General features: G+C 36.9%; 1 long non-coding RNA gene across 1 annotated transcript in view; it reads right to left on the reverse strand.

Annotated features, from left to right (window-relative positions):
- Positions 1–2,430: 2,430 nt before the first annotated feature.
- Positions 2,431–15,153, reverse strand: part of LOC144216723 (uncharacterized) — a 69,115-nt gene continuing 56,392 nt past the window's right edge. The window contains exon 4 of the long non-coding RNA XR_013330726.1: positions 2,431–2,514. This is a non-coding gene — a long non-coding RNA (uncharacterized LOC144216723). The remainder of the gene's footprint in view (positions 2,515–15,153) is intronic.

Below are 15,153 nucleotides of genomic sequence, written 5' to 3' on the forward strand. Positions count from 1 at the left end.
GTTTATTTACTGTGTGAGAGAGAGAGGGAGAGAGAACAAGCATGTGCGCATGAGCATGGGAGGGGCTGAGAGAGAATCCCAAGCACGCTGAACCAGTCTTGATTTCACCAACAATGAGATCATGACCTAAGCCGAGATCAAGAGTCAGATGCTTAACTGACTGAGCCACTTAGGTACCCCAGATTAGGACTTTAAAAAGAAATGTCAAGTCCCTCAAAAGTACAAAGTAAAGTAACTTCAGTCAGAGTACACCATACCCTTTGTTATTATTCATTTATGTAATAGTCATTACATAATAGTCACTGTCTAATAGTCATTAGGATTGTTCTCATTCTCTTTCCAGACACAGCAAAATTGTATCTTTTGCATCTTTGAAGTTAGGCATGGCCATGTGACTCACTTTTACCAATGAAATGGGAGGAAAAGAGATGCATATCACTTCCCAGGAAGTTTTAAGAGACAGAGGCACATCCCTTCCCCTCTGCTGTGGTGATGATGGAACCATGTGTTGAAACAGAATATCTGTCACTTCAGGTCTCTGAATGACTACAATAAGCAGAAACTAGATGGGCAACCATAACAGTTTTAAAACATTTCTACTACCTCCAAAATGTTCATTATGCCCATTTGTAATCCCATTGGGAACCCCAGGCAATGTTATCTGCCTCTACAGATTTGCCTTTTCTGGCCACTTTATATAAATGGACTCCTACAATACAGTCTTTTGATTCAGCTTGTTATACTCATCACAATGTTTTTGAAGTTCACCCACGTTGTACCACGTGTCTGTAGTTCCCTTTGTATCACTAAATAGTACTCCATTGTATGAATGTACCTGTCACCAGATGCATATCAGAATTATTTGCAATTTTTGGCTATTATGAGTAATGCTGCTATGAAAATTTGTGTACAGGGGCGCCTGGGTGGCTTAGTCGGTTAAGCGTCCGACTTTCGCTTAGGTCATGATCTCGCGGTTCGTAGGTTCGAGCCCCGCGTCGGGCTCTGTGCTGACTGCCAGCTCAGAGCCTGAAGCCTGTTTCAGTCTGTGACTCCCTCTCTCTCTGACCCTCCCCTGCTCACGCTGTCTCTCTCTCTCTCTCTCCAAGAAATAAATAAAATATTAAAAAAATTAAAAAAAAATTGTGTACAAGTCTTTGTGTAGATACTTGTTTTTATTTTTCTTGGATAGATTCCTAGAAGTGGAAATGCTGCATTGTATGGTACATTGTGTACATTTTCCAAAATGTGAGCAATGTGTGAAGGTTTCAACTTCTCCACATCCTCACTAATGCTTGATATGGTCTATCTTTTTTTAAGTGAAGGTTAAGTACTGTAATTGTACTATCTCCAACCTAGCAAACCCTTTCCCCAGTCAAATGTATAATTCGCCTGCCTATTAGGAGATTCCTTCATCATTTTTTACAGACTCTGTCATCTTTTGCTAACAGAACTCAGAGTCCCTCTTCCCTCTCTCTCTCCCTTCTCTACTTTACTACCTAACTGCTGAATGAATGTCATCTTGTTTTTTTAGTCATGTTTCTATTTACACAAAGAATCAAAGAACTATTGGCTCCCGTGGTAGTGAAATGGTTTCTCATTTTGGTTTCAGCTTTTATTTCCCTAATGGCTAATGATGTTGAGCATCTTTTCATGTGCTTATTAGCTAGCCATTCTTATATCTTTGGTGACACATACATTCAAATCTTTTACCCATTTTTTAGCTGGGCTGTTTGTCTTCTTATTATCAAGTTATAAGAAGTCTTTATATATCCTGGATACAAGTCTTTTACCAGATACATGATTTGAAATTATTTGCTCCCACTCTATGGCTTGTCTTTTCATTTTCTCAGTGGTGTCTTTTGAAGCTCAACAGGTTTTTAATTTGTATTAAATGCAATTTTAATGCCATATGCTTAGATGTTGTATCTTAGAACTCTTTGCCTGACCCAAGATCACAAAAATGTTCTGTTATGTTTCTTTCTAGAATTTTTGTAAGTTAGCTCTTACATAGTGTATGATTCATTTGAGTTAATTTTGGGGTATACTATGAGGTATGGGCCTATATTCTTTTTTTTTTTTGCATGTACGTACTCAATTGGAGAAGCAAAATTTTGTTGTGTTAAGCCAATGTGATTTGGAATTGTCTGCCACCCAGGATATTTTAGTCTATTCTGACGGATACAACCTAGATATATTAATATGGAACAGAAGTCAGTAATAAGCATTAAGCTCTCTAACATAATCAGAACCAAAAATGAAAAATGTGAAAATTTGAGCAGAAAATTCAAATTTCTAGGTATTTCTCAATATTTAACATTGAAAAGTCACCGGAAACATTATAAAATACTATATTTATAAACCTACAAGCTCCCAATCATTAGCTGTTATTCTCTCATGGGAAAGGGCTAGACCCTTTAACATTGTCAGGGTGCAGAGGTAGGAATGTAAATCATCAGATGAGTCAGAGGGGTCAAAGAAAAACATTCTGTGTCCTTGTAGTTTGTTTTCATAAGCCTGGAAAGGGAAATAGAAATGAAACGGCAAAAGAAAAATGAATGTTTCCATAGCAATCAAATCAAAAGGATTTGTTAAAATCCCATTCCTTTCTATCCAAAGCTTAAGTGTCCATATATAACAAGAACCCTTCTTTTAAACCCAGTTATTGGTTGTAAAAAGTATATACAGGTGACCCTTAAACAACGTCTGCTTTAGAAATACTGATCCCACCCTCATCCCACACAGCAGAAAATTCATGTATAACTTTTGACTCCCAAAATACTTAATTACTGTGTTTGCTTCAGCAGCACATATACCAAAAAATTTAACTACTGTTAGCTCATTGCTAATGGGAACCCTTACCAATAACATAAACAGTTGATTAACACATATTTTATATGATATGTGTAGTATATACTGTATTGTTACAATAAAGCTAGAGAAAAGAAAATGTTATTAAGAAAATTATAAGAGAAAATATATTTACAGTTTTGTATTATAGTCATCCAAAAGAATCTGCATATAAGCAGATCTCTGCAATTCAAACCCATGTTGTTCAAGGGTTAACTGTATAGCAAATTTAGACCCCTCATATAATAGACCTTAAGATATGGTGTGCCCATTATTAATTTTTGGCCTATCAACTCCAAATGCACTCTTAATTACTTGCTTTGTGAAAATGGACATGGGCCCTTTAAATACATTTTCTTCACTAGCCAGTAGAACATTAAGTGTTGTCAAAGGAGAATCCTGAAGAGACCATGCATTATAAAGCAGTTTTCCTTCTTGTTCCAAAGTGCACCCTCAGCAGCCTCCTGCTGTGTGCACAGCTTCCCAAGAGCTGGAATCCTGTAGCACATGCACCCTCCTCAGGCTTGGCAAATCCTCTTTCCTCTATCCCAACCCCAAAAGAATTTGCATGTGCTGCCACTAAGTGATATTTGTGCTGTCTTGGCAGTCAAAAATTTAAGGTGAATGATTGAAAAGTGTATGTGCAGTCAAAATAAATCATTCAAGAGTCATAAGAGCTAGGTTCCAATTCTCATTTGCATATACCCTGCTTATAACACAAGCCTTGGAAGATTAAATCACCAAAATTTGAAGGAAAGGGGATGAGAGAGAGAGAAAGAGAGAGAGAGAGAGAGATTGAGAGACAGAATTATATCCAACGGTAAGAAAGATAAACCTTCTTATCTATGTTTACACTGTTATTTTGCCCACTGAACATTCAAAGATGTGGACAAGGTAAAAGAGGAAGAGGAAGAGAAACAGAAATAGTAATCCCGGAAGACCATGGACCTCAGTTGCTAGCCAGCCTCTGTCACTTTATTAGGTGAGTGATCTTGAGCAAGTTCACTACACTCTCACAGTCTGAGTTTTTTTGGGTTTGTTTTTTTTTTTTTAGCTCAATTGGGAAAGCTAAGAATATCAACATTAAATCTTTACCAAATGGACTAAGTGAAACAATATGTGTCAAAATGTTTTATTTTTTTCTCTTACAGCAAATATTACATATTTGACTCCCCTGATTCAACTTCAAGCTCTTTGAGGGTTTGAGGACATTATTCTTCTTTATTCCCCTTTTCCTGGAAACATCTGACCATAGACTAGCCCTTACAATAAATAAATTTTAAAATAGATATTTATTTAATAATGTTAAAGATGTACTTCTGTGTGTGGAGAACTATGCTCTATACTGTTCAGGACAGGATATAAGCATCAATAATACATATTCACAAAGTAGGCTGGAAGGCTCAGGATCTGGACATAGTAATATTAATATGCAAATAAGACAAAATGCAAATCTATAAAATGTGAAAAGGTGTGATATAGCCTAAGAATGAGAACAAATTTAATGGAATCTAGCATGAGGGATATAAACAAGGATAGAAAGATGGTTGAGTCTTATTGTGAGAACTCTCATATGACAAGTGGTATATTGGGCAAGACGTTTTTGATTGCAAGGGTTACGACTGCAACCTGAACAAGCTTTGGAGGGGCAGAACCCCTTACTTTGGTCTTGCCTGGAAAGAGAAACTAGAAAGATACCAGGATCATTTATCTCAATCTCCCTCAGTCTCTCCCTTTCCCCCCTTTCTCTCTCTCCCTCTCTTGTTTCTGCTCCTCTTTGAATGGTGTTTTCATTTTCCTCTTCTGCAAATGGCCTTTTCTGTTTAGTAGGAAACAGGGCATTCAGCAAGGCTTCCTATTACTATAGTAACCAGCTAGGAAAAGGTAATTTCCTCCCTCTACTTCCTTCCCCCATCCATATTCCCCACCTTCAGAGTTCTAGACCAAAAAAAAGAAGGAAAGGAAGGAAGAGAGGGAGAAAGAAAGGATGGAAGGGAGAAAGAAAAGGAAGAAAGGAAAGAGAGGGAGAGAGAGAGAGAGAGAGAGAGAAAGAGAGAAAGAAAGAAAGAAAGAAAGAAAGAAAGAAAGAAAGAAAGAAAGAAAAAAAGAAAGAAAGAAAGAAAGAAAAAAGAAAAAAAGAAAAAAAAAACCCAGGGAAGTATTCTGATGGGCTAGACTTGGGTCACATGCCCAAACTGTACCAATATTACAGGCAAGAAGATGAGCTATTACACTCAGCAAAAATTGAATCAGTGCCCATCCCTGCAGCCAGAGAAGTGAAGTTTTTTACCAGTTTCCACCACAAGCACATAACTGGAGTGGGAGAGAAGGTGCTTCCCCAAAAAAAGGGTTGTTTTTCTGGGCCGCAAAATACTTGAAGTCTACTAACATGCAATGAAGTTTGTATTTCTGTTATAATAGCAGTAATGATAATATTGATAATAATAACATTTGTTGAATATTTACCCTTTGCCAAGATGTGTGAAAAGTACTTTACAAATTTAAGTTTCCCAAGAGCCCTATAAAAAGATATTAATTCTTATTTTACAGATAAAGCAACTAAGATACAGAGAAGATAAGCAAATTATCCAAAGCTACACAATAGTAAGTGCAGATTTGAATCCAGTTTTTTTTTTTTATTTTAGAACCACTCTTTAATGACTGTTCTATATAGAAACAGAAGTGCCATAATAGGCTTTAAGGTAAATCTAACCTTCAGAAATATCTCTCTTGTGGTGGTGAGGAAATCAGATCCAAGATGGTAAATACTGCAAATAAAGAGGCCACTCCAACTGTCCAATTGAGTAATGGGTGACTGCCTGGGCAGAAAAAGAAGGCACTCCTGAGACAATTAGAAGGAGATATCCACAAAACTTGGCAGTCATTGAAAAGATGTGTGAAAGAGTGAATTGATTTAGGAATAATCTTTGAGGTTTGTGGCTTGAGTGAGATGAGAAATGATGACACTGTTTCTTTGTTTCTTCTTCCCTCTTTCCTTTATTCCCTATTTCATCCTTTTAAAATATTTTTAATGTTTATTTATTTTTGAAAGAGAGAGAGAGAGTGAGAGCATGAGCAGGGGACTGGCAGAGAGAGAGGAAGACATGGAATCCGAAGCAGGCTCTAGGCTCTGAGCTGTTAGCACAGAGTCTGAGGTGGGGCTTGGACTCGCGAGCTGCAAGATCATGACCTAAGCCAAAGCCAGATGCTAAACTGAGTGAGCCACCCAAGTGCCCCTACCTATTTCATCTTAATATAAGGTGGCTGATGTTGAAATTAACCCAGATAGATAATAAAAGATGTGGAACAATTTGAAGGAGAAACTAATGAAATAAGTTTAGAGGAAGTTGAATTTAAGGTGCCTGTGGAATATTAACATTACTAGGTTAAGTAGGCAGCTCAAGAAAGAAGTGGGCTGGTATTAGATGGAAAACTACACACCTAATCAAGCCTTAGTACTCCAATCCATTCTGCTTCATTAGTATTCTACCCTGACTCTCTTATGCCAGAAATAAGAGGTTGGCACAAATATAAACTATAACTGAAGCAGAATAAAATTACATAATCTTGGGCAATTTAATTTCTCAAAAATTTTGTATCAAACTGAAACATCTGTAGGATTGCTGATAGGAAGACAGGAGTGAACAAATAGTGTTTTTGGAAATGTAGAGCTAATGGTTATCTCTAAGTGGTAAGATTTTTTTTTCTTCTTTGTGCTTGTCTCTATTTCCTAATTTTCCTACTTTTCTAATATTTGAAATGCTATTTAAAACCCATACAGTGCAGTAATACAGGGTTTTGGTCTTGTGACTTGTGAGAAAATTGAGATACTGTCAGTTAGGGGCATTGGAAAGCTCCAAGGCATTCAAAATCTGGGCTCCTTGAGGAGCTCTCCAGGGTACTGGACTGCCCCTCCTGAAATTCTGACCAGTGAATCAAATCTTTGTGTTTCTTTTCTTTTCTTTTCTTAATGTTTATTTATTTATTTATTTAATGTTTTATTTCTGAGAGAGAGAGAGCAGGGGAGGGTCAGAGAGAGAGGGAGACACAGAATCTGAAACAGGCTTCAGGCTCTGAGCTAGCTGTCAGCACAGAGCCTGATGCGGGACTCGAACCCACAACCATGAGATCATAACCTGAGCTGAAGTCAGACGCCCCCATTTTGTTTCTTTTCTGACCCATTTGCCTTTGGTCTACATTGAATCCTGCCCTTCTGATTAACTGGTTATCTCAACTATGTCTTAACTGGCAACTTAGTTCTCTGAGTGAGTTCCCAACAGGCTTTAACTGTTAATTTTATCCTGATGCCTACAAAATGTATATAGCCAGTAATTTTCTTCCCACCCAAACTCATCTGTTTCATTTCTACTACCTTTTGCCTTCACTAATTTGTTTGATGAATGCTGTGGAGTGTAAACAGATATGTAAAATGCAAAATTACTAAGCTTCCAGAAGATAACATAGAAGAAAATCTATGTGACTTGGGTATGGCAATTCATTATTAGATTCAATACCAAAACCATGTCCCATGAATAATGAACACTGATAAGTTGAACTTCATGAAAATCATTTTGCTTTATGAACAACACGACTTAGATAATGAAAAGAAAGACAAGGATTTGGGAAGATAATATTCAAGGGGCCTGGGTGGATCAATCGGTTTAATGCCTGACTTCGGCTCAGGTCATGATCTCATGGCTCATGAGTTTGAGCCCCATGTTGGGCTCTGTACTGACAGATCAGAGCTGGAGCCTGCTTTGGATTCTGTGACTCCCTTTCTCTCTGCCCCTCCCCTGCTGAACTTCTGTTTCTTTCACTCTCAACAACAGAGAAACAGTAAAAAAAAATTTTAACCCATATTCAGAATTAGGTAAAGGGTGCCTCAGTGGTCCAGTCAGTTAAGCATCCAGCTCTTAACTTCAGCTCAGGTCATGATCTCATGGTTCATGGGTTTAAGCCCCATGTTGGGCTATGTGCTTGCTTGGGATTCTCTCACTCCTTCTCTTTCTGCTCTTCCCCCACTCACATGCTTGCTCACTCTCTCTCTCTCTCAAAATAAATAAATAAGCTTAAAAAAAGAATTCTGTGAAGTTGCAGGATAGAAAATTAATATACAGACATCTGTTCCATTTCTATACAACAATAATGAGGTGACAGAAAGAGAAATTAAGAAAACAATATCATTTACTATTGCACCAAAAAGAATAAAATACCTAGGAATAAACTTAACCAAAGTTTATATAAAACTATATTCCCAAAACTATAAAACACTGATGAAAACATTGAAGATGATACAAACAAATGGAAAGATATATCATGCTCATGGATTGGAAGAATTAATATTGTTAAAATGTCCATCCTACCCAAAGCAATCTGCAGAAACAATGCAATCCCTACCAAAATATCAATAGCACTTTTCACCAAACTAGAACAAATATCCCTAAAAATTTTTTTATTTTTATTTTATTTATTTCTAGGAGAGAGAGAGAGAGACAGCATGAGCAGGGGAGGGTCAGAGAGAGAGGGAGTCACAGACTCTGAAACAGGCTCCAGGCTCTGAGCTGGCAGTCAGCACAGAGCCCGACGCCGGGCTCGAACCCACGAACCGCGAGATCATGACCTAAGCGAAAGTCAGACGCTTAACCAACTAAGCCACCCAGGCGCCCCAAATATCCCTAAAATTTATATGGAACCATGAAAGACCCCAAATAGCTAAAGCAATCTTGAGAAAGAAGAACAAAACTAGAAATATCACAATTCCATATTTCAAGATGTACTACAAAAGTATGGAAATCAAAACAGTATGGTACCAGCACAAAAATAGAAACATAGATCAATAGAACAGGATAGAGATCCCAGGTATAAGCTCATGCATATTTAGTCAATTAATCTATCACAAAGGATAGGACACCTGGGTGGCTCAGTCAGTTGAGTGTCTGTCTCTTTATCTCAGCTCAGGTCTTGATCTCAGAGTCATGAGTTCTAGCCACACACTGAGTTCTGTGCTGGGCATGAAAGCTACAAAACAAAACGAAACAAAACAAAACAAAAAAAACCTATGACAAAGGAGGCAAAAAATATACAATGCAGAGAAGATAGTTTCTTCAATAAATAGTGTTGCAAAAACCAGGCAGCCACATGCAAAAGGATGAAACTGAACCACTTTTTTACACCATAGAACAAAAAAATTCAAAATGGATTAAAGATCTAAATGTGAAACATGAAAGTATAAAACTAGAAGAAAATAGTAATCTCTTGGTTTTGGTCTTAGCAACATATTTATGGGTATGTCTCCTCAGGTAAGGAAAGCAAAAGCAAAATAAACTATTGGGACTACATCAAAATAAAAAGCTTTTGTACAGTCAAGGAAACCATCCACCAAATGAAGAAACAACCTACTGAATGGGAGAAGATAATTGCAAATGGTATATCTAATAAGGGATTAATATCCACAAAATATAAAGAACTTACACAACTGGACACCAAGAAAACTCAAATAATCCAATTTAAAAATGGACAGAAGACCAGAGTAGACATTTTCCCAAAGAAGACATACAAATGACCAAAAGATACATGAAAAGATTCTCAACATTGCTAATCACCAGGGAAATGCAAATCAAAACCACAAGATAATACCTCACACTGGTCACAATGGCTAGTATCAAAAGATAGAAAATACAAGTGCTGATAAAGACGTGGAAAAAGAGAACCCTTGTGCACTGTTGATAGGAATGTAAACTGGTGCAGCCACTATGGAAAACAGTATGGAGTTTCCTCAAAAAATTAGTAATAGACATACCATATAATCTAGTAATTCCATTACTGGATATTTACCCAAAGAAAATAAAATGAAAACACTAATTTAAAAATATGTGCACCCTGATGCTTACTGCACCATCATTTACCGTAGCCAAGATATGGAAGCAACCTAGGTTTTTACTGACAGATGAATAAATAAAGAAGATGTGGTGTATACACACACATATGTACGTGCAATGGAATATTACTCAGCCATAAAAACGAATGAGATCTTGCTCTTTGCAACAACATGGGTGGTCCTAGAGGGCAGTATGCCAAGTTAAATAAGTCAAACACAGAAGGACAAATACCATATGATTTCACATATGTAGAATCTAGAAAAAACAGAACAAACAAACAAAAAGAAACAGACTCATAAATTCAGAGATCAATCTGGTAATTGCCAGAGGGAAGAGGGTGGGGGGATGAGTGATATAGGTGAAAGGGATTAAGAGATATAAACTTCCAGTTGTAATATAAATAAGTCACAGAAATGAAAAGTACTGCATAAGGAATATAGTGAACAATGTTGTACATTGATAGATGGTAACCATACCTATCATGGTGAGCTTTGCATCATGTATAGAATTGTTGAGTCACTCTGTTGTGCACCTGAAGCTAATATAACATTGTAAGTCAACTACACATACATAATAAAATATTTAAAACTTGAATTATGATGATATTTAGAAATATATGAATCTTGTAAATGAATAGCATTAATTATGTCTAAAAATGATTCTCTTCTATAATCCATGTGCTTTTCCCTTACTGTTTTTTTAAGCTGGTGGGAAGTGTTATGATTATGGAGAAGAAATTTATCAAACTTTCTAAAATGAGTTTTCAAAGAACTACAATCTTTTGTAGTTTCAGTTGCATTATTTGGTACCTATTATACCTAGGCTGAAAATATTATAAACTATAAAGATTTCCCAAATCATGCTTATACTTTTCAGGTGTATCTATAATCTGAGGAAGTTCTGGTTTTCTTTTTTTTTTTTTAAGATTTTTTTTAATGTTATTTTAAAAATTCATTTCTGAGAGAGACAGTGTGAGCAGGGGAGGGTCAGAGAGAGAGGGAGACACAAAATCTGAAGCAGGCTCCAGGCTCTGAGCTAGCTGTTGTTCCAATGCACAGAGCCCGATGCGGGGCTTAAACCCAGGAACTGCAAGATCATGACCTGAGCGAAAGTCAGACGCTTAACCGACTGAGCCACCCAGGCACCTCAGAAGTTCTGGTTTTCAATTGTTTGGTTTTGGGGCGCCTGATTGGCTCAGTCAGTTGAGCATCCAACTCTTGGTTTTCACTCAGGTCAGGCTCAAGTTATTATCTCATAGTTCATGAGTTTGAGCCTCACATGGAGCTCCATGCTGACTGCCGAACCTGCTTGGGATTCTCTCTCTCTCTCTCTCTCTCTCTCTCTCTTTCTCTCTGCTCCTCGCTTACTCATGCTCTCTCTCTCTCTGTCTCTCTCTCTGTTTCAAAATGAAAATAAATTTAAAAAAAATAAAATAAATTGGTCAGCTTTGTTTTTGAATCTTAAGTCCTTGAAAAAATTTTAAGTTATACTCTACTATGATTTAAAAGAAACAGAATATGAATGGAAAGGGAGGCCATGGATATCAGTCAATAGTCATTGCTGATAAATTTGGGGAGGTGTAAGTATGTAACTTTTTAAAATTGAACTTAGTGGGGCGCCTGAATGGCTCAGTCGGTTAAGTGTCAAACTTTAGCTCAGGTCATGATCACAGGGTTCGCGGGTTCATGATCACAGGGTTCGTGGGTTCGAGCCCCGCATTGGACTCTGTGCTGGTGGCTAGCTCAGAGCCTGGAGACTGCTTCAGATTCTGTGTCTCCCTCTCTCTCTCTGACCCTCCCCTCCTCATGCTGTCTCTTTCTCTCTCTCTCTCAGAAATAAATAAAACATTTAAAAATAAAATAAAATTGAACTTAGTAGTCTTAATTGATTTTATTGAATTTTTGTTCTGTAAATGATGATAATTTCTACCTAGATCTCATTCTTACTCCCCAAGCTTTTACTTTGACTGTGTAGTGAAATCAGTATTGTGAACTCAGTTGATGAGTGTATTAGATTTCACAGTAAGGTGAAAATTACTGGGCTGAATTTTGTTTTAGAGCACCAATTGTTGTGGCATTTACTTCTGTTTGAATTAACTATAATGTCTAATGTCAAAACAATACATTGGAACCAGTAGCTGTTTGGGCAAAAATCCATGTACAGATGGTGGCGAAAGAATTATCAGTTCAAATCTAGATATAAAAATACCATAAGTATGTATTCAGAGTTGTGAATGGAATAAGGATTCTCACAGTATTAATGTACCTTCAACAAGCCGTGCAAATAAAGAGAGTGAAACACAATCTGTTCTATACATTTTCACAATCTTAATTGCTGTAACATAAGAAATGGTTTCTTAAGGGTAGAAACCCTCAAAAAAAAAAAAAAAAAGGAANCAAAAGTCCATCAGTTTATGGCTAGAGGCTTCTTCTATTTATCAGAATATTTGGTACTCTTACAGACAATAGTCTCACTGTTTAAGTTAATATATTTTGTAAGCTTGGAAGTAAAGTGCTTTTAAGTCATGACATCACCTTGAATTTGGCCTTAAAGTTTTTTTAATGTTTTATTTATTTCTCAGAGAGAAAGAGAGAGAGAGACAGCATGAGCAGGGGAGGGTCAGAGAGAGAGGGAGACACAGAATCTGAAGCAGGCTCCAGGCTTTAAGCTCGCCATCAGCACAGAGCCGGATGCAGGGCTTGAACCCACGAACCATGAGATCATGACCTGAGCCAAAGTCGGATGCTTAACCAACTGAGCCACCCAGGCGAATTTGGCCTTAAAATTAAGCCTTTTATTAAAAAGAACTTTTGGCCTTTTTTTCTAAGGACTTCTATAAAAGGGTTCTTTTGTTAACATATAACATTACCATTGTAATATAACTTTGATTTTTCCTCTGTATCCTCACAAAAGCAAAAAAAAAAAAAGTTTTTCTACAAGTCAGAAGTTGTCTCTAACACATATTTTTCCCATTACAAAGTATTAGTATTATTTCTGGAAAAATATAGGAAAGTACAAAGCACAAAACAAAAAGCATTCATAATCCACACAGCTATAAACACCATTAATACTTTGGTATTCATAGTCCCATAAAAAACACTTCCTTTTAAAAGGAAGAAAGAAACAGGACATCCATGGTTCATTTAAACTGGAAGTAGGAAATGCGATAAATGTGCTTAGATATGTTTGTGAGTATTTTCTTTTGTAATACCTATTGTGGAGATACTGATAAATAGTTCTATGACATCAGAAGTGAAGACAGGGTGGGATATATCTGTAATTCCCTTTCTCAGGAAATTTTCAAAAAAATTTACATATGACTATTATAAAATGTCACTATAAAGAATAAAAGCTGAATAAACTCATTGTTGAGATATATCTCTAATGTGAGGAAGAACATCAAGAAGTCCAATGAAAATTCAGAATTGTACAACAAAGAGAACCCTCATGAACCTATGGACTTTAGTAAATAATAATGTATCAATGTTGGTTCATCAGTTTTAACAAATGTACCACAGCAATGCAAGATGCTAATAACAGGAGAATCTAAGGGGTGGGAAAGGGGGTATATGGAAACTCTCTGTACTTTTCACTCCATTTTTCTGTAAACCAAAAACTGCTCTAACAAATAAAGTCCATCGATTTTTTAAGGAAAAAAGAAGTAAAATAAAATAATACGAATCTTCAAACCTCAATACTTTTCTGATGGATTTTCTTCCTGCATGTTTGCTGATTGTTCTTCCTCTGTTGAGTCCTTAAATAGTAACCATGACACCCCTTCCTCAGTCCTCTTCTTCTCTTGTCTAATCTTCCTAAATTAGTTCATCCACTTCCATGCCTTCTGTTACTCATCTATCACTTACCACTTAGTTCCTTCCTTTCTTCCACTGAAGATTCCTACTCTCCATGTTCCCATCTTGGCTATACCTCTACTATTTTCTACCTTACTTCCATTTTCCATTTCAAGCATATCAGATAAATATGCTGTATTTTTACTTCCCAATCTGCCTAAATGCCCTTGCCCTTCATTTCATCTTTCCACATATTATTCATTCTTTTTTTAAATGTTTATTTATTTTTGGGAGAGTATGCACATATGAGCATGAGGGAGGGGCAGAGAGAGAGGGGGACAGAGGGTCCCAAGCAGGCTCTGTGCTGAAGCAGAGAGCCCGATGTGGGGCTCGAAAATAGAGAATAGAAAAATATACTATAAAAAGCCTGTTCAAATGAGGGCATGTAGGTGGCTCGGTTGGTTAAGCATCCAAATCTTAATCTCAGCTCAGATCTTGATCTGGGCTCTGCATTGGGCTCTGGGTTGGGCTCTGCACTGGGCATGAAGCCTACTTAAACAAAATAAAACAAAACAAAAGCCTATTGAAGTGAACAAAGACTGATCATATAGTTTTAAGATATCAAAAGAAACTGAGTCTCAAACAATCTAGAAAAAGTGAAGTTGATTTTGTCGGTGTTTTTCTAGAGCTTTTCAAGGGAAGGGTATCTGGATAAGACAATATGAACATTTCACTTGGCATGGAAGTTACAGTCTTGTGTGAAACATCAAATATTCACAAAGATCATGAAAGAGGGATGGGATGACATGGGTATGTTTTGGGTTCTTTGTTTGTTTGTTTGTTTGTTTGTTTCACAAGAGCAGGACTTTCATCATACCTTGAGTTTCAGGTCACTAGCACACACACAGATAAAACTGAATATGCTGTACTGATAATCAGCCAAATATATTTATTAATTTAGACCAGAAGAATAACACCCTACCATAGTTAATTGGCATATTTGGAGGTAGAGACAGAGACTGTTAGAACAAACATAGAGTACAAAACCAACTGCTTAAAATGCAAACAGATGTTAATCGAGGAGGACTGAAGTAGAACTTGAAGATCAGCACCTGATACAGAGATATGAAAATACACAATATGATCAGGAGCAAATACAAACCCCTGTCTCCCTTTCCTCTTCTTTCTTCCAACAAAGATTAACTTAGTGCTTCTTATGTGCCAGGCATAGTGCTAGAAGCTGGATGTAGAGAAATCAAAATGCCCTTATGAATCCCACCCTCAGAGTTAAGTGAAGGAAAAAATAAGTAAACAATTGCAATAGAAATTAAATACAATAATAGAAATAGGAACAGGATTATGTGAGGAGGAAGAGCCTTTAAGTTGTGCATGAAAAGAGTAAGAGGAAAGTGAAATTAGTGTATGGGGTAGGGGGTTCTACCTCCAACACGATAAAATAGTGAGGGTGACAAAAGGCAACCATACAATATCTCTCTAATGGAGTGTTGTGCAGTGAATAGTGAGTGGGTTTGCCTAACTGGAACAAGGAGTTTGTGTTGGGAATAGGAGAATATAAATTTAGAACTAGAGGCAAGCAAAGGAAAGTTTGTGACTTGGGAACAAGGTTCTGGGAGACT

This window comes from Crocuta crocuta, unplaced genomic scaffold (genome assembly GCF_008692635.1).
Source record: "Crocuta crocuta isolate KB4526 unplaced genomic scaffold, BGI_CrCroc_1.0 scaffold48, whole genome shotgun sequence".
Lineage (NCBI taxonomy): Eukaryota > Metazoa > Chordata > Mammalia > Carnivora > Hyaenidae > Crocuta > Crocuta crocuta.